The sequence below is a fragment of the Macrobrachium nipponense genome, chromosome 9 (genome assembly GCF_015104395.2).
Source record: "Macrobrachium nipponense isolate FS-2020 chromosome 9, ASM1510439v2, whole genome shotgun sequence".
In the NCBI taxonomy this organism is placed as follows: Eukaryota; Metazoa; Arthropoda; class Malacostraca; order Decapoda; family Palaemonidae; genus Macrobrachium; species Macrobrachium nipponense.
Window position 1 is genome coordinate 45,576,614 of NC_061110.1, and position 23,710 is coordinate 45,600,323.

The window sequence follows — 23,710 nt, forward strand, 5'->3', positions numbered from 1 at the left end:
AATCCCCCTGAAGTCTAACAAAATCCCCATCCGTTAATCCCTTAGAAAATGAGAGCATAAAATAACCCAAAGGAGGCATCATGATCTGGGAATGAAGTAGGTGAACATTGCAGGGCGGAATATGTCTAAAATAAAATGGCAAAATATAAAATCAGTTACGAGGGTGAGTGAGAAAAAGAGAACTGCAAAATATTCTGCATCTGATACATTACTTATTCTGTCAATTATTATATTTTCTTTTATTCCAGAGAACGATTTCAAAGTCATAACTGAATCGACGGCTTGGGTCCGCAATTCTAAACGAAGCAGCCATTTTAGATTATTCAAGTTATTACACTAAAAATGTCAATCATCGTTTTAATGGAAAAGTTGATGCAATAAGTATGATTTTTTTAACACAGACATTAATCCCAAAAGAAGAGTTCCTCCGTGAGAGATACTGAGATATCAATCTAGAATTTCTTTCTTGTCACTTACTTTACTTTGTACGTAATAGCTTCCAAAGGAGCATCACCTGCAAATTTCTAAATTTAACTTCCTTCATAATCTTTTCATAGCCGTAATAAGACCCTTCATCTATTAATTTCAAAGGAAATGTTGATGTTTTCATTAAATTTGTTCTAATTCTTAGCTAAACTAATATCCATACGCCTCAAGTTTGTCTAGTATTGTCTAAAAACTCCTGCAGTCTTCTGAGAAAACCATCTTATTTTGAGCTGTTTGTCCTAATTTCAAGTCAATCGTCAAGGTCATATGTTATTTCACCAGTCTTAACCATCAGCATGTTTTAAATACAAATAAATTTAATTTTTCAATTTTTTCTTCCCCTTAACACCAACGTATACTTTTTTTGTATTTTCATACTAATTCCACATCGATGATGAATGACTACTGGTTGGCACTAAATGTTTCTATTTCAATCTTAATTTCTAGAAATGTCATTTCTTTTCTTTAAATACATTACTCATTCTCATTTTATTACTCTGGCTTTTCTTCGACAGCTGTAAGTATAAGTATCAGTCATGAGATTTCACAGCGAGAATTCAGAGCTCTAACTTGAAAAAAGGTTTTAGACTGTTGACCTAGTGTCCAGACGGTGTAAAGTGGTTAGTCGACTGCAGTGGCTCGTGGTTAGGGTGGAAAAAGATTGCATGGTCACCATATATATATATATATATATATATATATATATATATATATATATATATATATATATATATATATATATGTAATTAACAACCTCAGAAGCTACTTGGGATCACAAAACGCGAAAACATCTAAGATGTCGGCAGAGAAGCTGCGCTGTCAGCGCTATCCAATCCCTCTATGACTCCCTATTACAATTCCACCTTCAGTAGATCTTGTATTCCATCTTCTCTGTTTTCTGGAACTCTGTACCTTGCTGTCCAACCTTCTTTTCACTGTCTATGCGCTGAAAGGACGGGAGTGCTCCAGTGCTCGGCTTGGCTGCCTAAATGTCATAAATCAACTACGATCTACAATGACTGCAACTGGGGTGATAGACAATTTGACATCCGTAAAACAGAAGTGAATAAACTTATGGTATCATTCTTGAAAAATGACACAATTCAACATGACTTTCAAAATATAATGTAGTTCTTTAAAGAATCCGCAGAATAAAACGAATAATATATATATATATATATATATATATATATATATATATATATATATATATATATATATATATATATAAAGACAGAAAACTTAAGCGGACAAAAAGCATACGAGAAGGAAAAATTCTCCAGCACAGGATGAGAACCGAAGTCTGGGAAGGATATTCAACACCCTTTCCCAAATATGCTGCAAAATAAATGCCACAATACAATGCCTTTCGAATGAATATGAGAACAAAACTTGGAGGAGGGACCATAACCAGAAGCGATATATATTATATATATATATATATATATATATATATATATATATATATATAGATATAATATATACATATATACTTTGTATACTGCGCAAAATAATGGAACAGAAAAATACGCGACTTTTCAGTCGCGGTGAGTCATCTACATAACATCAGGCGTCTGGACATCCGACTCAAGTCCGTCGTTATGTGAGTGAGGGTGTATAGTGAGCGAATCCTGACTCATACACATAAAATCATCACCCTTGTATATAAAACTAACTTCTCGATCAATCAACAGAGATGTGTCTCTAACAGCTACGTCAACGTGAAAAAGGACGCGACACTTACCATGTCATTTAGACTCCATGGATAGCGGGACAGCGTGTCGTCTAGCCCACTCATAATCTAAAGGATCCTGAAAGAGATTAAAAAAAACGCGTTAGTAAAAGGTATCAGGAAAATCATAAATTACGCGTTACCAGCGCTGGCATTTCATTTTTCGCCTTTTCAAACTACTCCCGGGCAACTGATGAAGCACAGAAGGTTGAAGGAAGCAATACTTATATAGGTAAGCTATACCCACTCTCCTCTCTCCCCCTGTATGCTTTATATATATATATATATATATATATATATATATATATATTATATATATATATATATATATATATATATGTATGTATAGAGAAAGAGAGAGAGAGAGAGAGAGAGATTGATAATTTCTAGGTATAAAGGCTTTATCAGATTCCACCACACAAACATATACAGAAATAACTGAAGCTATATGGATTGTTCTGAAGCCTCACTGACTTCACTGACCTAATTTTACTTATCCTGTTGCTGATGCTATTGTTGTTCTTATTCCAAAGAGGCAAATAATTCCTATTAAAAGGACTGAAGCCGAACTCTAACATGAATCCATAAGTGAAATAGATGAAGCATATAGAAAAGAAAGCAATTAACGAAGACTGTACAGCTTGATAGTTTAAAAAAGATATATATATATATATATATATATATATATATATATATATATATATATATATATATATATATATATATTATATATATATATATATATATATATATATTACATACACACACACACACACACACGTTCAAAATATTGACGATGAAAGTAATAGACTTTTGGTAATAAACAATAATTTTGTCTGCATGACGTCACAAAAATGTGGACGCTGATGCTTTGCTAAGCAAGTATTTCAGACTAGAGAGTATACATAATGCAATAGCTCTTACAATAACAGAAGTGAGTTATCCTCCTCTGCATGAGCAATGACTCGGCAGCTTTTTAAGGGACGATGGCAAAAAAAATTAAAATAAAATATAGTACTTAAAATACGTGTCATTTAAAATGAAAACTAACACAGAATACCTCCACCGAATAACATCCTCGACATGTGTTATTCAGTGTCCTAAGTTGTTATCTTTCCATGAACAAATTCAAGATTATATACGTAGTCTCTCTCTCTCTCTCTCTCTCTCTCTCTCTCTCTCTCTCTCTCAACACATCTTGTCTTGTCATGATCAATAAACCCTCCATTACAAACGAGAGAGAGAGAGAGAGAGAGAGAGAGAGAGAGAGAGAGAGAATATGATATCCCTATGTAGCAAAAGTTTGCCCAATACATGATTGCATATTTACATTTAATTACATTTAATTACAATACACTTAATTCTTGAAAGTCGGCGTCGATTGTAAACAGCGGTGGCCCACAAAGGGCAATTTCAAGTAGTCTGAATCCAAAACGACTCGGCCCTGCCCGAAAAACCGGGCAAAATCGCATCCGCGACAAAACCTCTCCGTACCCCTGAACCCATTAAACAACCTGCGCCCTCTACCAGAAACCAAGAGGCTGCTCAATAGCAAATTCACGATGATAGCAATGGATGCTGCGCCTGAAGTGCAGACCAGGTAACTGTCAGGTGTAATGGTCCAGCGTATGTCCTGCCCCTCCTCACTGTATGTCCTTGAAAGGTGTGCGCTGGGGTTTTAAGACAGAGGTCACTGCCCTCTCTCCCCGATGGGCCCATGCCCACATGCCAGGAACCTAGGCCCATCCCTCTCGCGATATCCAACACCCCCCCCCCCCCCCAAACCACCACCACCACCTATCCCAACATCATCTTCATCAACATCATCAACACAAAACATTCCTCAAGCTCCTCCCCGATTCGCCCCTCCCCTCCCCGCCCCCTCCCCCACCCCCTCATTCTCCTCCCTTCTCACCAAGCGATAAACCTGTTCTTCTCCGCCTCCTCCTTCCTCTCAAAAAAAAATAAAAATAAAAGAGAGAAAAAGAGAGGGAGAGAGAAAGAGAGAAATATCAAAGGGACAATAACCCACCGATGAGGTCCATCTCTGAAAAAAGAAAGCATTAACACTCCATATGAATATTTCTGTGACATATTTCAGGAAATACTGTATTTCACTAATGAAGGTCCACTGATAATCACCAAAATGCAACCAAGTTTCTCAAAGTTTAAACGCGTTCGTTCCTTAGTATGATCAGGATCACAATAAGCTCTCGCTCTCTCTCTCTCTCTCTCTCTCTCTCTCTCTCAAAATTTTCGCACAAGCTTCCCCGAGATATTAGTAAATCAGTGCATTGACATTGCCAGAAGGAAATGCTTATCATGCCCACGGTAGTAGAGTTCTCCCCCCCCCCCCCCTCCCCTGCTCTCTCTCTCTCTCTCTCCACCTCCGCGTACTCGGTCCGAACCCCGTTTTCTCCCTTTTCTCTGCGTCCTCGAGTCATTGATCTTCCCATCATTCTCGAGGCCAAATCCACAGAAAACAAATTCAAAACCGAAACAATGTATTAGTATTGAACTTGGTGGGTCTCTCAACACTTGTACGCACACACAATGTACATAGATTTCGTGTTATTTATTCCATTCATTATTATTTATGCATATCAGTATGCATCAATAATAATGAATATGCAAGAGTATTGTTTGATATATATATTATATAAATAAATTATATATAATTATATATCATATATATATATATAATATATATGTTTTTAAGACACAAAGAAACAAACACCGTGATGATTATACGAACGAACAAAATTACAATCACGAGAGAAAATTGAAACACTGGAGATGCTAAGCCCTTCCGTCTTATTACCAAGACATAGGCAGAGCAACTAAAGATATACAGAAGCAAGGGCCTATATAAATGGTGGACACAAGTCATAAGGGAATACTTAGCATCTACAATGCTTCAATTTTCCTTCGTGCCTGTAAGTTAAGACACCCTAAGAACTACCCTCTTTCCTGGTTTCCCCTCACTGGGCTCTATTAAACCAATAACGGAAGTCGTCATGGCAAAGAAACAGGTTTCGTACAAAAATTACCTCGCTAAAATAATGGTAACAAAGTACGCACCATCCATATTCACCTCTGATACATATAATTGTGTCCTTTGCCGGTGAGTAAAAGTAGTGCCTGTGATCAATTCACTATTTAGAATCCAAAAGTAGTCAATATACGGTACAAGTTCAGCTTTCATTTAAATAACGTGTGTGTATATGTATATGTATATGCATATGTATATGTATATGTATATATATATAATAATAAAATAATAATAATAATAATATAATAATAATAATAATAATAATAATAATAACAACAACAACAGGAACTCACAAAAACGCCAAAATATAGAAAGTATGTACTTACTTTCTATATTTTGGCGTTATGGCCTCCTTTCATTAGATAGAATTCTGTTGTCACAGGACATTTTTAACAGTCATATAGGCTATATATATAATATAAATATATATATATATATACAATACACATATGTAATATACTATGTTATGTATATCTATATATATATCTAGTCTATATATGATATTTCTATTTATGTTATATAATTATATTACTTCTTTAGAGGACTTCAATAATACAGAAGGTTCAAAATGAAGATCCTTCACTCCCAAGTTTCCTTTAAGCCTGTCTGCCTCTGTCAACAAAGAACACACATACACACACAGAAACAGACAGAGAGAAAGAGAGAGAGAGAGAGAGAGAGAGAGAGAGAGAGAGAGAGAGAGAGAGAGAGAGAGAGAGAGAATACTTAGCCCTACAAAAGGAGATGTGAGAAGGAAAGCACCTGTAGTGCGGACCCAATGAATCATGAAGGCAGGTCATGCTAGCAGGTTGTTGCATGGCAGATAGCAGGTTGTGTAGGATCATAAAAGTCAAACGTGCAAAGAAAATCAAAAGAAGACTTGCAACTTTAGGGTCAGAGGTCAGTCCTTGTTCGGAGCCATGTTTACCCAACATCCCATGGCATACGCCACGTTAAACAAGCTCCCAAGTCACGTGATTTCCAAGATAAATTGGTCGTATAACATCAGAGCTTCAGGTCAGAATTTCTAAGATGACAATGGTCACGGGAGGTCATATATGAAACAAGGAGAGAGAGAGAGAGAGAGAGAGAGAGAGAGAGAGAGAGAGAGAGCTAGCAGCAAAGGTCATTAGAACTGGGATGTTCTATGGAAACGATTTATAGTAAAATTCACCTTGTCCAAATGTTAACATTTTGTAATGGAAATAGTTTTATCAAAATAAAAAAATTAATAATATAAGTTGCATGTATCCTTATTGTCCTGATACTGCTCATTTGCATTTATATACTCTCTTATATCAATTTAATATATCTTCGAGTTATTGAAAACTTTCATGCTATTAATACCCCACATAAAGTCGGCTCATTTTTAGACCTACATATCAAAATTCTTTTGACCTATATATCAAAATTAATAATCATAATGTCTTCTACAAAAATTCATTAGCCAAGGCATTTTAATTTCGAAAGGCTACGACTTCCAGTCTTTTCCCCTACAAGATATCTGTAAAAAAAAAAAAACAAAAAAAAAAAAAACTTTAACCCTTGTACGTAACTGATGTTTTTAATAGATATTGTTTCCTTCTTCTGTTACAATTAAGACGGCTATGGTTGCATATATAACTGTGTATAACTATACCAAGTACAGTAATGTACAGGATGGCTGAGCATTTGTTTCAATTCTTATTGAAATCAATATATTCAAGTCATTCTACGGTATATTTATTTACATTTTATTATTACTTGAGTCGGGTGTATTAATCATATATTTCCTCGATGAATCAACATTGAGATCTTTGACTGAAGAATACAATTTACTGCACCTTTCACATTTTTCATGCTGTAGCCTATTTAGCATCGATGCTTTGACTTTAATATTTCTTACAGCAAAAATCTGACGAAGATATCGTGACTGCAAGTGATGGGGAAAGTCGAGTACTGTGATGTGCTCCTACTACCCTATAATATTGACAGAAAATGACCAAGAATGATATGTTTATTCCACGGATATAATGAGAGTCTTTTGTACCTAACAGAAACTTGCTAGAAAGTCTCCAGAACGCCAGAGACAATGCCACTTAAATTCAGCAAGGAAGGAGAAGGAGAGAGACAGAGAGAGACCATTAGAAGAACATAAAAAGGCCACCTTAGTAATCCGCGTAAAACCTGGGCCTTCAAGTGAATCACTCCAATTCCTCTGTTTTTATCCCGTTTCCCCTAATACACATCAAACTCTCCCGGACCCATAAGAAAAAATAAAGTACTCTAACCTCAAGGCTACTGGGATCCAATAAAAGACAGCTAAACAATTACCTTTGGGAATATGACGAGGCTGGGTCATTTTTCCTCCCTCTCTCCCTCTTTCTCCACTGTGACTTCCTACCTTTCCCCATAAAGTCCTTCACCTCTCCCTTCTGATAATGATCAGACGGAAAAAAGCAAAAACGCAACATTTCCCGAATTGAAATGTTTAAATCCTAAGTATAACGAAGATATGCCAAAGTAAACCAACGCAAAAATAAATACCGAGAAAAAAGCAGGAACTAGTAATTAAAACTATTTCACTTCTAAAATGATATTTCAACGTACATTTCACCTGATCACTGACCACCTGTGCAAATTCATTCTCTCTCTTTATCGTTGTGGTGCAATGGTAGGACCATTTAAGTCTCAAACTGAGCAACGAATATTAACTCTCGCACAGGTTCGGAGACACGGTTTGCTGACCTAAAACTGATTTTGGAACAGTTATCCTTGGAATTAATATATTTACAAATCTGTTAACCGAAGGGGAATTTTTTTAGTTGATAATAAGTTCCCCGTCCCATGGGCTCGAGCTACGGAACAAGAATTCAGGACTGCAGTGACGCGCCTTACACCACACAGCTATATATATATATATATATATATATAATATATTATCTAAAATATATATATATATATATAATGTATATATATATGTCATATATAGATATATATATATATATAATACTATATACATATATATATATATATATATATATATATATATATATATATATACATATACACACACACACACACACACACACACAACTTACTGAAACATTTCCCGTTTATGCTTGCAAACCATATGGAAGAATAAGCAAATAACAGACTAATTTAGCCGAAAACGTTTCTAGTTACTCAACTGCCAAGGAACAATCAATGGACGACTTTCTTAGAAGAGAAATATACTCAGGCAACTGATTTGTTAAGCAAGACTTTAGGTAACTGCACATGTGAAAACAGAAAGCAATCCGGAGAAAAAGAAAATCACCAACATGAGAGATCCGATTTACAGTTTATACATAATACATACATACATACATGCACACACATATATTGAATAACTTTATCACGAAATATATAAGACGTAACGGTATGTATAAACATAACATATTATATTATATATATATATATATATATATATATATATATATATATATATATATATATATATATAGTATGTATGTATGTGTTATATATATATATATACATATATATACACATATATGAAGCTGATTAATATTAAGCGCAGTAAGGAGCCGCTTTAAGTCATAATAAAAACAATAACCACCAAACTTGGAAACTTATAATTTCATTGACTATTTACAACCTTAATTTTTAAAAACCTCTCTCTCGTCTCTCTCTCTCTCTTCTCTCTCTCTCTATCTCTCTCTCAATACAGTAGATATTTTCCAACTAGTGACCGCCGACTCTTCTTTGCAAACAATCTACCAACACCTTCCCAGTTTAGAGATAAATAATTCCCTTTCGAAAAAACGGACGAAATAACTTATAGCGGCCTCACCTGCTGAAAGCCTCACCGCTGAACCTACACTGACTGTCACCTGCCAATCATTTATGACGTTCGGCCATCACTTTCAACAAACAGTAAAACCCTCAAAATGAAAGTCTTCGACGGAGGGAGGATTGTTTGATCTGGGCGTACTTACGCACGAACACACGTATACAAAGCCAGGTTATAATTAGGAAAAATAGGCCTTATTGTTCATGTTGCAACTGATGATGATCAGCGACTTTAGCCGGCGGTTTGCACATTCTACAATGCATAACGGCGATTTCATCGACCAGGTTCTGAATCATCCAGAATCAAGAACAGAATCATCATAACAATCATCTCATGATTGCGGAAAAACAGAACGCATCTCAGTAAAGTTCTAATCGGTCGGGTTCTGAATAGTTAAAAGCATAAACCGATCATTTTACATGTAACGAGAGGCCATATCATTCAGGTTATCAATAACATATTTACTTCACAAATGGCCGTTCATTTTCCATAATGGACGAGAAAAACAATTACATGAACTGATATACTGGAACGCGGCATGAAATACATTTACACAATAATCTGAGAATCTTCAATATACACAAAGTTTGTCTACATGAGTGTGTGTATGTGAGCACGTTCATCAATAAGCCATTTCCCACTGACAGCGTGATTCTGAGGCCCGAGAGAATCGTTACCACTTTTATACTTTGATTATAAAAGTGTGAATATATTACTATATATATATATACTATATATATATATATATCTATATATATATATATATACATATATATATATATATATATATATATATATATATATATATATTTATCACATCTCCGTGATTCATACACACGCATCAAGCTACAAATGTCCGAGTCGTCACTGAAGTCCTGTTTTCTCCTCTGTTGTTCGCTGGGCGTTGGTTTGAACCCACGAGAGGACGAAATTATTAGAGATTAAAAAATTCCCCTTCGGTTAATATATATAAAAATATATTAATTCCGAGGTAGAGCGAATTGGATATTAAAGGACCCTTTATATATGAGTATGTGTTTGTAAATATACTAGGTTAAGTAGAAAAATTTTATCATAGTCTTCATAAAGCGGCACTGTCGCCATGAGAACCTAGTACTGGGGGAACCCACTTTTGTCCAGGCTCTTTCGCTGGTTATGCCAAAGATGAATGGAAAAGTAAATTGTGGTCTACGCTACGTCCGCTCATACTTCCCTTCTTAGTCAACATAATCTCATCCAAAATCATCACAGAAGCTCATAAGAAAACGGTGTTCCGTTGACGAGAGATGGTAGAATCAATTTTAGTATTTCGTCGGTTAGTTTCCATTGTTTGCTAACTTTGACCCCGACCTGCGAGCGAGTGGAGGAGGAGGAGAAGCCAGAACGACATCTACTGTAGGTGTGAAACAATGGCTGCCCGCCGCTCGCAGCACAGGATCGAGGTTTAATGGCGAAGGTAATAAATATTTCGAAGAGTTAAGGCAACGCTAGTATTATCCCCCTCCGCTCTCTCTCTCTCTCTCTCTCTCTCTCTCTCTCTCTCTCTCTCTCTCTCTCTCTCTCGATGCGCGCTTGCATGGACTTGTTCCAACACTTAATATATGCATTTTACACACCCTACAGCCCATTTTTACGAGGCAAACACTAAAGGCACAGTAACAGTACGCGAATAGACACACACTCCCCAAACAAGGGCCGATGACGCCGTCTAAAACTAAAGGCTAAAAACACTGTACAGTACAGAGAGAGAGAGAGAGAGAGAGAGAGAGAGAGAGAGAGAGAGAGAGAGCTAAGTGGTGAATATTCCATAACCTAAACCAAAGTATTAAAGGTGGAAACACCCAAAAGACACGCAGATGAATTCTCTTATCACATTCTCCTGCTGCAGGTTGCACTGTACAGAGCGCTATCTGTGTAGCGTATGTGAAAAATAACAATAATAAATAAAATGCAAATCACCAATTGATCAGCTAATCTTTCCAAGTATAATAAACACATGTCTCCTTAAGTTCACGTAAAGAATAAGGGAAATAAAACCGAAGAGATCACACCTTGTTTACATGCGGAAATATGAGAAAATTTGGCACAACAGCCTTTTTAACTTTAAAATCATGACACACAAGATCTCTGGTACTGCGATGACCCCAAAACAGCAACGACGCAAGCGAATGAGCGCCATGCAATAATCATTTAGGAAAGAAGAGTGAAAGGTAAGAAGTCAAGTTGGAGAAGTCACGCTCCCCAAAAAAATGAGAGAATCCTAAGGGCAATGCAAAATGACGTCGGTGTTGTGAAAAAGGAATCCATCACTTTTAGCAGCTCTGAATAAGACAAAGAAAAGTATTCCAGAAATAGCAGAGCAAGATCTCTGAAACATAGAGCATCAATACCATCGTCTCTGTGACTGTAAGAGGCTTTGAAACAACGCCTGTCCTTCTGCCACTGTTAAATGAAATGGTTTGTATTTGCAGCCGAACTGAAACCTTGGACTAAAAGCTTTCGCTCTTACTTTTGCGTAAAAGTGCGATACATAGCATCGCAACACATCTATACCAAGAGAGATGACATATATAAAGGTTTATCTACGATTACCAGTATTATTTCGACACGAGTGTATATATAGATTTATAGTAATTGAAAGAATATAACAGTTAACTGATTGGAGATCGTGACTCGTTAAGTTTGTATGTATGTATATATTTATATATTTATATATACACACACATATATACACACATACACAACTTACAGTACAACTGACCTCCAGCCAGACTTAACGAGTCACGATTTCCATTCAGTAACTGTTATAATCTTCCAATTACTACAAAACTCAAATATTCATTACTTAATTGGCTCTCTCCGTCTCTCTCCCTCCAATAATCCCAGTTCATCCTGGTAGTCGTTCAACAAGCATGTCCATGAGCATAAATACAAGGGATAAAAAAAATCCTAAGTCACCCCGGCTAACACAAAACTGGTCAAGGACTTCTACACTATAAATGGATATACAAAAGCAGACTCTTGAGACAATTCATAGTGCGTAGATACTTCTGGCATATAACAGCAGTTTTAAATATATAAGAGTCCCTACCCTGAAATGCATCCATCCACCAAGATAGACGTGTTCATCAAGTTGCATCATCATATCGTATGCAACTCTACGCTAAGCATAGGATTCTGTGAAACTTTGCAACTCACGTCCTTCCTGAGTTTATTTTTATAAGAATCTCCTTTCATGCCCAGCCTTCCGTCTAACAGTTACATTACATCATGTCTGGGTCATGGTCTTTCAACTCTTCTGGTGCCCCGAGAAAACCAACTGACACTATTATTATATCACATACTTTTCTCCCTGGGGCTGTGCACAGGACACTCCATAGCGCTTTCATCATTATCTCTCCTACATACGGAACTTCCTTCGTATTTCTCACTATCCTTCCAACTAACTCCTATGGTTCTGTTTAATAAAGTTTTAATCTCAAACCAGATATTACCTTTCAGGTTTCATTGTCATACGATGAATCCTGTCTGTTGATATATATGTTATCACCATACTCGTTATATCATTTGCCTGCACTGAAAATCATTGCTTTCACGCCCACTGTTCTGTACAAACCACAAAAAGACATGCGTTCGAATTCCGGTCAAAGCAATTGCATTTCTCCTCTGCAAATGACTTTTTAAGTCAATCATTCCCATGGTATAATTAATTCGTTATCTAAAGGTCATTATGCAAACTAATATTGAATGGGTAAAACTCAAGTAACTGAAGTGTTCAGGATCCTAAATCTACCCTCGCAGCAGCTATACTAGCCCTGTTCTTGAATTATCTTAATCTCCCACTCTATCTATTCTTTCAATATGATGGACCTTATCTACAGTGACAGTGGACTGGCCATATCAACCACCGATCACCACAGATCTATACTCAAACGTGCACGAAAAAGGTTTCAAAAGGATGAAAGTTAGTTTGGACGAGGGTCAATGGCAACTATTTCATCCAACCAAGGTGACAAGTCACTAGCGCACTATGAACAGTAATGCTTAGAGCCATTCATGTGAAAAGAGCCGCTGTCATTGTACAATGTGTTAAAAGTAGCCCACTCACTCCACAGAATGTGGCGCGACTAACCTGAGAGAAATCACTTCGAAAATCTTTGTAGTTGAAACTTGTCGAAAGTACCGATCGAGTCCCAGGCAAAATGCTCGAAATCATCTGCCTGAAAACCACTTCCTCGGGTTCACCGGCTCGAAAATAAATTTCAGATAATTCATTTGATCGACTGTCAGTGTTTGGAAGTCAATAAGTCGAAAGTCGGCTGTTTAACCATCGACCATTCTCGAAGAATTCAAGACTCCAACCAATGGCTCCTTTATCTTTTATTATCTATTTGAAGTGCAAACCTTCAAACGGGCCAAAATTATAGATGGTGAACAAGGACAGAAGTTGTGTTTGGAAGGGTATCTGTGCATCAAAGAGTGAAGTCGAAAGCTACAAGTCCAATGTTTTCGAGGGACGATTCGTTACAAGGTGTCTCTTTACTCCGTGTCGATCGATTTAGTATTTGCAGATGACTAGGATGATTAACACAAACGATGGCCAGAACGATTTCGCAATACTGCAGTTGTCAAGTATTTGCGGAAGTCTTTCGACGAACGACGGAATCACTTTTGATGTTCATTTGAAAAGAGGAACCGAGGACAGAAGTACCATAAGGACGACCAGTCCACGTTTCTTCAAACTAATCGAGTAATCAATGTAACTCATTCGTTTACCAATTCAAATGAGCTATAGACCGTTTCCCCGGATTTTTCTAAAAAGGCTTCGGGAGAAATAAAAATCCCACACTTTTCAGATGCGGACTTTGTGTGTGTGTGTGTGTGTGTGTGTGTGTGTGTGTGTGTGTGTGTGTGTTCAAAACCCATTGGTGTTGTCAGCGGCGGAACGCCAGGTAGATTTTCGTAAAGGAGCTCTTGTGTGTTTCATCAGTTTTGTTAGCAGCCGTGAATGTAGTAGTACCGGCGGTTAAATGATACTGTAACAAAGCACGTTTATCTTGTACAGTTAAGTAAGAATCGAAGCAACAGCCATTGCAATTGTCCCATCATCAACCAATGATCAGACTGTGCCAAGATATAAAAATATTTTTGTGTTGAAAAAATCAGAACGATGCCTTTGTGTGACTCAAATGTATATATTACTTTTTGGGACGACGAAATGACGGAGGCAGGAGGAGCAGGCCCAGCATTTTGCTTTGCACGAAGATTTCCTCGGTGTTTACTAAAGGGCCTTTCACTGGAGCAGTGCTGCTCATTTCCACGGAAGCTCAGGATGAGCGTATTTCGCTTGTTTTCTCACTCTCTGCAACGTGATTAGCTACAGTTTTAGCCTCCTGCATGATTGCGCTCGCTCTCTTTAGTGTTGTAACCCGATGGTAGATAAAAAATACCGAACTGAGCGCACCGACTACGCACAAACTTTAAAGAAACGAACAACGGAACGTTGCACGCAATTTTTTACCTTTAATGATATGCACTTTACTATCATTATGAATATTATTATTACTAAGGAAAAAAAAGTGCCATCACAAGTAAAAACGCCCTCACATGAAAGCCGACCTTCCAATTCTGAATACTTTGTGAAGACAAAGCAGAGCAAGAGGAAGATATCAGCACTTTGAAAGGAATCGATAATAATACGTGAATAAACATTAGATGTATAACCCATTTGTTAACTACAACACACTCACTACTCATGGTAAACAGTAAATGTATAACCCATTTTTTAACTACAACACACTCACTACTCATGGAAAAGAAGAGACTAGATTTACAGACAGCAATGACAACATGATAATCATTATCGTAATGATCACGATGTTTATATAAAGTTTTATTATGAATACTAACTATTGTTGTCCTCGTTGGTAGAAACGGTAAATCTCGTTATCATAATAAGTCATAATCTAAACAACACTAGCAGTGATATAATTACAGCATATATAATAGTAATGCCACCCAATCCCAAAACAAAACGAACTACAGAACAAAAACTGAAATCCTTTTTATTCTCTCCTCTTTGGTCTCGCATACAAAGAGGTTTTAATTAACTATATTTCATGAAACAGCAAAGAGAAACCTTCCCATTCTGAATTACAGATGCAATGCAATAACACAACTTTTGTTTTAAAAAAATAAAAAGAGTACAGGGCGGCTATTACGTTACCATATACGACAATAATACCATCACGTTTCGGGTTTGTGCAGCAATAACTTTATTTTCTATTTCAGTGAAATATAATGTAACGGCTATAAAAGGTTTGCGTCGGGTTGTTTTAAGCCTAATGGAAAAATAGAAATTATTTTCAAGGTTAAAATTAACATTTGCTTGACGTTTATTTTCAGTGCTTTGTAACTTAGTAGAAAACAGCGCATTCGCCATATGCATCAATAAATCAAACGGCGAATTCATCACTTCCATCAATAAATCAATTACGCAAAAACTAATATGAATACCCGACAATATTTCTGAAGCCTTTCCTACAGATTTTACAGTATATAAATGGAAATATTTCATTTTAAGAATTCATTCTCTGGCTTTATCTGAAAAAAGGTTGATTTTAAACAGCATTTTTTCTTATCAACGATCAGTGTGCGGCTTTACGTTCTTCAAGGTACAAGCTTTCACGTTATGTTTCTCTCTCATCATCATTTTCATATCCAATCTTCAAAAAGATTTCCAGATTATAACGTATCGTAGGTCTGTCTCTGACAAACAAAAACAAAAAACAGTAATTCGCTCATGAAATAAAAAGTACTACCAATACACAAACAACCATAATATTAGTAATGAAGATCATAAAGAAAGACGTAAACAACAACGATCTGTCTTTCACAGTTAATAACTATCAGTGGTCAATGATATTATTTTCCAAAATTTTAACAAGAAGATATTTGTTACAAAGAATGTATATCCCTCCCAATTTCAATTCTGCAAAAAAAAAAAAAAATAAATAAAAATCTTTCGCCCTGCATTCGTATTCCTGTCGGAACAGCCAATTTTTACATTTATCACATTACACTGTGTTCAAAAGCACAGGGATATTTCATGACGTCATTCACTGTGGCATTGGATACTGAAAGATCGTCCATTACCATATCATTACACAGAATCTTGAGCTAATTTTTACAAAATTGTAGTTTAACAGGTAACATTTCACAAGGCATCTACAGCCAATACAAAAAAAGAAATAAAAAAAAAATAAAAAACGATGAACGACCAAAACCACAGAGAATAAAAATCTTGAAAATATAAAATGAATTCAAATTAATGAAAAGAGAGAGAGAGAGAGAGAGAGAAAGTCCTGAGAGAGAAGGGGGGACAGAGAGAGAGAGAGAGAGAGAGTACAGTCACTCAATAGTTTGCGTAGACTGGCGTCACAACAACAAGGTCATCGACGCAAGAAGCATGTTGCAGCTTAATCCCCGAATAAAAAGCAAAAAAAAAAATAAATAAAAATGGCTTAAACAAGTGATCAATAAGATGAGGACATATCTATTAGACGTTTGTAAAGTTGGTAATATGTGTGTTATTCAGAAAACATGTAATGAATACCTTTGCAGTCGGCAAATTAAGGACGTAAAGTGTATATATCAATATATATATATCTTATATATATAATATATATATCATATATATATATAATATATATATATATACACACTAGCTGACAAACCCAGCGGTGCTCGAGAAAACTGAATAACAACAAATTCTCTCTTTCTCTCCCTCCACCCAACACCCCCACTACTCTCTCTCTCTCTCTCTCTCTCTCTCTCTCTCTTCTCTCTCTCTCTCCTGTTTCTCTCTGTTTTCCTTAGGATAGTTGTTTCAGTTATATTGACCAGCATTTAAAAAATTTTGTTTCACCATTTCTCGCCACACCCCCTGAAATGCCTATCAGGGCTGAACTTGGATTTAAAGGGCATTGGGAGTGTCACTAATCACCTCAGCAACCTCAAGAACTATGGATTAGACACAAATATCTGTTGTTTTGGTTACTTTTAAATTTCACCCCCTTCCCACACCCCGCCTTTTGTGCCAGTGATGTCTTAGGCCTCTTTCACACCATTCAGTTTGAAACCGCACTGCACCACCCCACCGCAGGTGACACAGTCGACTATCGTCCGTGACTGCGAAGATTTTTCTTACTACTACAATCGGCACACAAGATGGATAAGAAGAGGAATCTGTTCTGCCTTTACTACCTCTATTTGAAACGTTTTGCTAATACAATCATGGGTGAATACATCATGAACTTGCCAAATTAATATTTTCTTTATTGCTCAAGCCCTTAAATTTTTCATTCAAAGAGTTAAAAAATTTCCCTCCATGCCGCTGTAACGGAATTGCGATATTTGCTTGTCCCATAGCATGTTTCATTTCAACTAATGTTAAATGAGCAATTCATTGTCAATATCTTGATCCATGTTTTCACGATAAGGGTTAGTAGCATACTAGTGTTCAGTTACTTCAAGTAAAGTAGGAAAATGAAAACCTCATGATTTGAAGAGCTGTATTGGACATGTAAGTCCACTGTCACTGCCAAAGGTGCACTGCCGCTCTAGTCCAGTGGGGCACCGCACATGCAAAGTGGTGCCGCAGCGATGGAATAACGTCACCGCGTTGGTTTGAAACCTTCATTAGATGTATCAGTCGAGTGTACCATATTCCTGGCGGTGACCATTTCAAACCGCTTGGTGTGAAAGAGGCCTTACCCCCACAGTACTCTTGTCCAGATTGTAAGCCATATCATACCATGTTTGGCTGAAATCGAGCAATGCATTTCCGAGTTATGGTGGAACACACACACACAAAAACACACACACACACACCCACCTATTTATATGATATATATATATATCTATATATATATATAATTATTATATATATATATATACTATATATATATATATATATATATACATGCATAGAATAATTCATGTTCAGTTCCCAACCTAGGCAACATGGTCAAGCAGTGGTCCAATAAAATCCAGTTTCTCTGTTGAATCAAATACCTGGTAGATAACTGACTTTGGGGGTTCACAGCGGGATGAAGTAGTCAGTGGGAGCTAACAACCTCATCCCCTAAATACACGCCGAGAACCGGGAGATTTGCACTATTGGATTCGCACCCCATGCACGCATATTAAATACAGCTCAAATAATCAATTTTCGGCCGCTGTGAATTTGACAGTCGTTCCACAGTTCCTTAGGCAAGTTGCGCTTTTGTTATTTATTCATTACATCAATGACTGCCTCTCCCTTTGGCATTGTTACCTCCTGTCCTTCTTCTGGCACCTGTTTCAGGTCAGTCCCTCCCCCTCCCACCCCCAACATATTTGATAATTTTGCTGTTTGCTTTTATTCCCGATTTTAGTCAAGATTTCTCTTGTTTTCGTTTCTGTCATCTATTGTTAAGCTATCCTATTCCCTCCAAACTTCCAAGATTCCTCAGATTTTTAAAAATTTATTCATTTAGTCTTCGCATTCCTGTTGAAACAGTATCTTTTATAGATAATTACAGACATACAAACATAGCACAATATAAATGTATATATATATATATATTATTTTATATCTATATATATATATATATATATATATATATATATATACTATATATATATAATCATAACTTCAGGAAAGCCGAAGACACATTATAAGTTAAAAGGATTTATTCGTTAAGCAAAAGTTTCTTAACGAATAAATCCTTTTAACTCAACATGTGTCTTCGGCTTTCCTGAAGTTATGATTATATATATATATATATATATATATATATATATATATATATATATATATATATATATATATATAATCTATGCGTGTGTAGTTTGTATATGTACGTATGTATGTATGCTGCTGAGCCTTCTTTGTATGTGAATGAAGTTGCCAGTATTGTATTGTGAAAATGTCCTGCACATGGGGTTCATCCGCAGTTTAAAGTGAATGTGGCGGTGATCGTAGTTTATATCTGGGTACGACCATTTTCAATGGAAACACCTCAATATTAAGTAGAAAATCAGCTTTTGCCTTGAATGATTCAACACAGTTTCTTAACAACATCTTGCCTGTATTTGTTGTTATTACAGCAGATTATTCATATTCTTGAAAAAAAAAATTGAGCGCTCATCATCTTGTCTGAATGCTAAGGAACTTCATGTGAGCAAAAACTAACTGGCATTAAGCTTTGCTTTTCCTTAGTAAAGGCCCCTACAACAAAAGAACACACGGGCTGACGTAGCCCACGTTCGAAAAATCAAGAATTGGTGGGCGTGGCCATTCAGCTTTAAACTTCTCACAGTTTATGGAAAACTAAACGAACATTTCCAGTGTCGAGTCAAAAGAAAGAGAATGTTACCAACCTATAGCATTTATTTCGTCAGCACATTCACTACAATGTGAACTCGATCCGACCAATCTAGTAATGCCTAGATCTCTATCACGCCTACACTCTGCTTCTTCCCTTTACCCATTTACAATTAACATATTCTGCCATCCACCAGAAAAGACCACAAACAATAATTATTTTAATGACAGCAGGGTCACAAAGAAAGCAAAAAAGAGACAACAGAAAGAAAGAAAAGGAAAACCCCAACAGGGCCTCATTGAATAGTGGTTTAAATAACACCTGCCCAATGACATAAAGAAATCTGGCAAGAATTTTCCGTAACCTTTTCCTTACTCGAACAGATTTTCAGTTCCGCGATGAGACTCCTCTTCATAGCAGAAACCTCTGATTATCCTGCGTAAAGTAAAATTCCCTTATCTACATTAATGTGAACAACCACAGCACGAAATTCCAACTTGAAACATAACCTTGTCATCGATTAAAACTTAAGTGACCAAGTAAAAAAATAAAAAAAATAAAATAAGAAAACAAGCACAAAACACCGGCATACGAATTAAGACTGGTTAAACAAAGAAAGTACAGGGAATGATAGAAGGCGCGCGGGCGCGTCCGTGCTGAAAAGTGACACATGTTATTCATTCACAGCTGGGGTGAGGCCGGGATGGAGGTGGGGGAGAGGTTATTTTGAACACCTTTGATGCAAAGGGTTTTGACAAAAAATAAAAACACAAAAAAAGTCTCCCCTCGCTCTTTTCACTGGCTGTAAGCGGCTCTCGTCCTACTACTATCATAAGTGATTATCGCGGATGCTACAAACAGAGAGAGAGAGAGAGAGAGAGAGAGAGGAGAGAATGGCACCAGGCCAATGCCAAACACTGTAGCATCGCCGCCTTGCAAATGTTTTAAGGTTGGCTTGTTTTTCGGCCTTTAACGAAAGAAAAACCAAAACAAATGAGGAACAAATTATCCTTTACTTTCTTCTTTTTATTATTTCTTAAGTCGAACTCGTCTAATTGATTGTTGCATAACAATAATCTGCTATTATAGTCTTATGTTCCAAATGACTAAAGGTCACTAATTGATTCTGAAACAGTATATATTCGTTCAATTTCCAGTAAAGCAAACACCTGTTTTATTATGTATGTATGTATGTATGTTCTTTCCATGCAGGGTAATACCTGGTAACTCTGGTAGTATGTTTCCAAGGACGTGACGTCTTACCTACTCGATTTTTCGCTGATGAAAGGTTATTGTAGCTATTAGGATATTTCCTCCAAAAAAGTAGGACACAATTAGTATAAATAAGAATTCTATATCTAATTTATTATAAATATAAAGTATATTGTACATTTACTTATGAATAAAAAATACATTGCATATTTAAGTAATTCTAAAATTGAGAAGTTATGCAGCCACGTTCTTATAAACTTCCTATAGCAATATTACCAGCTATTACCTTGGATGAAATTTTCTTTATGAAGATTTCTTCAGTTGAACATATGAAAACTATTTTGATTCAAATAATATAAAAAAAATAAACAAAAGTTAAACAATAAAGTAGCAACGGAGCGTTTAATCCCTGAAGATGCATATTTAAAATACATTTGCATGACAGGGTTTTCCACTACATTTACAGCATTCCAGTGTCTACCACACTGAGCTACAGAGAAGCACTCAATAACAATATCATCTTAATGTAATTATGTAACTGACAGGTAGCCACTCAAGAATATTAAATAGCAGCAAAGAATTAAGTGAAATATACAATACAAAAGTTGTTTTTCTTTTTAGACTAATTTTCATCAGATATTTCAAACCCAGAGCGTTTTTAGGGGATGGTTATCCATACAAACAGACGCTTTTTTTTTACTAGTAACATCAAATTGCAGAAATCATCTCTATGGCGAAGCTGATCTCTATCAAAATTCCAAATTGGTAAAATAGTTGTTAAAACAGTAGGAGGTACGGACACTACGTAATACACACACAGACACACATACACAGACACACAAACACACACACAGACACACACACATACATACATACATACATATATATATATATATATATCCTTCGAACACATGGTTTACTTGAAGCTCTGCCAATGTAGGGCCATTATTCTCCTGGTTTCAAGGATTCTTGACAATGTAAGATGAAAATCATTACAATGTAATTTCGGGTTGGAAGATGTCGACACTAAAAACTGTAATTCTCAACCACAGATTTGCAAATGGTTAATTACAGTCGAAAGGAGAAAGGGAATTTGCATGCATACACAGACTTTCTAATATACAGATGCATCGGGCTACTTTTATATTTAGAAGAGGTACTGGAAAAACAAGAATGGTAAATTTTTAGCTGCATTTACTGGTCAATATTTTGCTTATCATCCTAAACAGTAATGTCATTTCTAATTTCGTGTGTGTGTGTGTGTGTGTGTGTGTGTGTGTGTGTTTGTGTTTGTGTGTGGCAAGCTGTGGTTTACACCGATATTTCTTAACTCCTTGGTTAAGTATTACAGAAACTCGCAAGAAAGCCTACTTTTGACTTGAGTTGTGCTACTTAAATTGACTTTTATTACAGTAAATTCAAACATGATAAACATGGAAATTATGAGGAATGGAATCCTGTGGGGTAAAAAAAAAACTTATCTGAATAGATCCACAAGCTTTAAATTGGATCTACACTCGCAACAAGGCGTGATCCGAGCTCCAGCTTACTCAGGATGTGAAAGATTTTCCCCCTAACTTTTAACATAAATTAAAACGTGCTAAACAAAAACTAAATTAAATGCACTATATTCTATTAGAAATAATTTTTCTGTACTGTTTGACATACACATTGTTTATTCTAATTGTTCCATTCTAATAAATAAATCATATATATCCTATCCTAAAATCCCAGTATCTTTAACTCAATGCGAAAAACATTTTTCAGACCTTTTTAGGCTCTTCCATAAACCTGTCCTACACCCCCCCCCCCCCCGCCAACAACAAAGTAGTTTGTAGGCTTACTCCCCGAGTAAGAGAAAATTGGACCTGAGAGTTGTCTGATACCAGTGTACCCAGCGACTGAAGACGCCTAATCGCGAGCGAATTCATGGCGAGCCGAAGTATGCAAATATCACTTGCATTCTTAACAAATGTGCTAAATTTCGTTATTAAAATGTACGTTCGGACAAGTTAAGAGTACAGGTTCTTCTTTGATCGAAATAAATCCTGGACACAAGAAACGAAGAAACAAAGACAATGTAGCCTGACCTAGTTTTGATATGTACGAATCTGAGCCATAAGCATTGTCGAGAATGTTCTCCTTCCCATTCTCAGTGAGCAGGAGCACGCGCCAGAAATATTCTTTTGCCCTCAAAATAGCAAATAATATAATAATAATAATAATAATAATAATAATAATAATAATAATAATAATAATAATAATATAATAATAATAATAATAATAATAATATAATAAAATAAAATAAAAAATAAAGCAAAAAATAATATTTTATGCAAAAAACCAAATCCCATTAAAAATATAATACAACTCCACATTAGAGCTATAATAAACATCTGACAGAAAACCTTTTGTGATTTTGTCCCTATTTTAATGAATGCGTGAATGTGCGCAAATGCGTCGGTGTAGGCATACTGCATTCTAGGGTTACCAGCTACAGTAGAATATGTTAATAAGACATTCCCTACTAAGGTTTACAGCATAAGGCTTATAGGTGGAAGGAGTCACGGAACTGAACGCGAATTCCATTCTTTTGTTATCAGATAGAGGTAGACTAATAGGTCATCCTATATTGGAAAGGGAAGGGATTACTATTACGATATGATAGAATTGAAACGATCTTTGCAAAATGCAAATTCCTAAAATGTTAATGGATAGAATAAATTCAATAGGGTAATCAAAAGCAAACAGTCATATGCTACCCTAAATTTTGAATACTGCCAGTTTTCATTCAGGCTTTGGAAGCTAACAACGATGACGAGAGATGAGTGAACTCCCATTGTTCGTATTAGGCCAATGTACTTGCTTCTGGTTTTTTTTTTTTTTTTTTTTTACATCTGTCCTGATGTCATAGAGATGCCTCTTCCTTGTACAGCAAGTGAAGGCAACTTTAATTTTCCATACCGAATAACCTTTAAACTTAAACCATGACTAATCCAGGCGCCCATTAATCTGTGATCAATGGC

At 36.1% G+C, this 23,710-nt stretch overlaps 1 protein-coding gene across 6 annotated transcripts in view; it reads right to left on the bottom strand.

Annotated features, from left to right (window-relative positions):
* LOC135217915 (collagen alpha-1(I) chain-like) overlaps window positions 1-23,710 on the bottom strand; it is a 494,010-nt gene that overhangs the window by 69,184 nt on the left and 401,116 nt on the right. For all 6 annotated transcript variants that reach the window (XM_064254000.1, XM_064253999.1, XM_064253995.1 and 3 more), the window contains one exon: window positions 2,231-2,297. The gene's annotated coding sequence lies outside the window, so the exon portion shown is untranslated. The remainder of the gene's footprint in view (window positions 1-2,230; window positions 2,298-23,710) is intronic.